General features: G+C 34.7%; 1 long non-coding RNA gene across 1 annotated transcript; it reads right to left on the bottom strand.

The window, feature by feature from the left end:
- Nucleotides 1-254: 254 nt before the first annotated feature.
- Nucleotides 255-906, bottom strand: LOC141634334 (uncharacterized). Its single transcript, XR_012539055.1, has 3 exons — nucleotides 817-906; nucleotides 643-717; nucleotides 255-356 (listed from the first exon to the last, which is right to left on the bottom strand). It is a non-coding gene; the product is annotated as an uncharacterized LOC141634334 (long non-coding RNA).
- Between the last annotated feature and the right edge of the window lie 1,391 nt (nucleotides 907-2,297).

The raw sequence follows: 2,297 nt of genomic DNA, 5'->3' as shown, positions 1-2,297 counted from the left end.
AGAAGCTACGTTAAACTAACTCCTATGATTATGTTAACAACTAGCTATAAACTAGGATTTACAAAGCTAAGGACTTTGACTAATATAATAACTAAATACTAAGAAATAGGCACATGTGTTATTTACTAGCAACCGAATGTTTCGTTGAAGACTTGGGATCATTATCTTTAATAGAAAGCACTTCTAAATTTCAAAGCGAAGGGGAAGGGTGGCAGGGACTGCTGGTTAAAAAGTGGCAAGGGTCATTACCAGTCCTGTGATCCTGGATTTTCCAGCAGCTCAGTGGAAACCACGTCAAGAATATGCTTATTTTCCTCCAATGCTTTTGTAGCCAATTCTTCTGTTTCTTCAATGAACTGTTAACCAATTTCAATCAAACGATCGGGAGACTATATTAGCTGGAAAATAGCATGAACCTTGGGTAAACATCTTAGAAAGTATACACTGAACTGAGTACATTGATGAATGCATGTACTGATGTAGTGATGTAGGTGAAATTGTATGTTTCTTTTGTTGATTGTTGTTTGTTTTTGTTCAAACCAGCTTCAAGTTAAAATTTGATATTTTTGTCATACAAAATCTCATTTAGTCAGTAAATAAAAATATCCATCATCAAGAATATATTGAGAATGACAGAAATACCCTTGTTAATTCTTGGGTGAATAGTTCGGATACTTCCAGCGTCATTTCAGCAGGAATGACATGTGGGTCGTCCCACTATGAAAGATAAACAGAGTCACTTGGTTAGTAGTGTCCTAAATAAGAATGTATACATAAAATTAGAGCATAAAACTCAGTCACAAGTTGAAAATGCACCCTGTAATTTATCAATTCTCCATCAGGATTATCGGGCCGATCCTGCATCCCTATCTTTCTAGTCAATTCTATAAGTCCTAACTCGGCATTTCTTGGGCTTATGACCATCTCTCTGGCAATCTGCAAATAACAGTGAGCAAATTTTATTAACATTGAATCTCAAATATATTGAGAGACATTGCTGAATGTAAACTCTTCCTCTCTTATTAACAAGTTGTCCTTCACAGAGATCACTTTTAATCAAGGCCAACATAAGGGTCGAAAGCCGTATGCAAGATGAAGCTAGATCAGTGACAGTCATCATTAAACGAGCATGGAGTAATAGGTCATTCAAACTTCTCTTTCTAAAGGAAAATCTTTCATATTTTTCCCTTTTCTGAAGGAAAAGTACAAGAGGACAGCAATCCTCCTTAAAACTGACCTAAAAGTAATTGTTCTGATGACTTGTGTATGTAAAATGCTGCAAATTAATTAAGTATTCCACATCCAGATAGTAGCTGCAAGCTAATCAAAATTATTACATCCCATGAAGTTGGTTTGCAATTGTTAAATGGAGTAAAAAGATAATGATTTGATATCTATTTCATTGAAAGGCAAGACATATTTGTATACAAAAAAAAAAAAAAAAAAAAAAAAAAAAAAAAAAAAAAAAGCTAACTTAGGTAACTCCACATAATTAGGACACTAATTCAGTAGCTAATTGACAGCTCCTAACTAACCGACAACCTAAAATCAGTAATATGTACAACTGATGGCGACTTACAATATACAACCTCTCAAATTAATCAAGGGTTGTGCTTTTTCACACACACATTTTACTCTTTCACAAACTTTTTATGATTTTACCCTTGTCATTTTTTTCATCTCCCTCACTCAATTGATTTTACCCACCCTTCCCTTCACCACCGGCTAACCTACTCGCCGGCAAACCTACCCTTGTGCAGTTGTGCTTAAGTTCTCGCCATGGCCTTTCATATTGACACGTCTAATGCAAAAGATTGGAGTACACCTAGCTCTTCTGTCCAGTGTTCTCTTTTTTGTAAATATCAGTATCATGAAAGTATGCTTGCTTCTTTGCAGTGCACCTCGTGGATTTTTCGTGCAATTTGTGGACCCAGATGGTGCTTCGGATGCAAAATACCAGATGGATGGTCAAGTTTTTCAGGGTCGTGAATTGGCAGTTCTGTTTGCTGAGGAGAACAGGAAGCAACCAATGGAGAACTAGGATCTAGTATTCAAGTTTTTAGAGCAATCAATATCTATCTATCTATATTATTAAAGGAAGCTTTTTTCGAGTGATTATAGAATCTCTAACATTCCCGAAACACCTCAGATTAATAAATAAATGCAAAATAACTCCAACTGCAAAAAAAAAAAAAAAAAAAAAAAAAAAAAAAAAAAAAAATTAACGAATAATAAAAAAATAACGTACAACAATCCCCTGTAGTAAAGAAAAAGTTAGAGTTAAACTAAAATCCTCC

This window comes from Silene latifolia, chromosome Y (assembly GCF_048544455.1).
Source record: "Silene latifolia isolate original U9 population chromosome Y, ASM4854445v1, whole genome shotgun sequence".
Classification (NCBI taxonomy): Eukaryota; Viridiplantae; Streptophyta; class Magnoliopsida; order Caryophyllales; family Caryophyllaceae; genus Silene; species Silene latifolia.
Note: the sequence above shows the minus strand (reverse complement) of the source record. Positions and strands in the feature narration are given on the sequence as shown.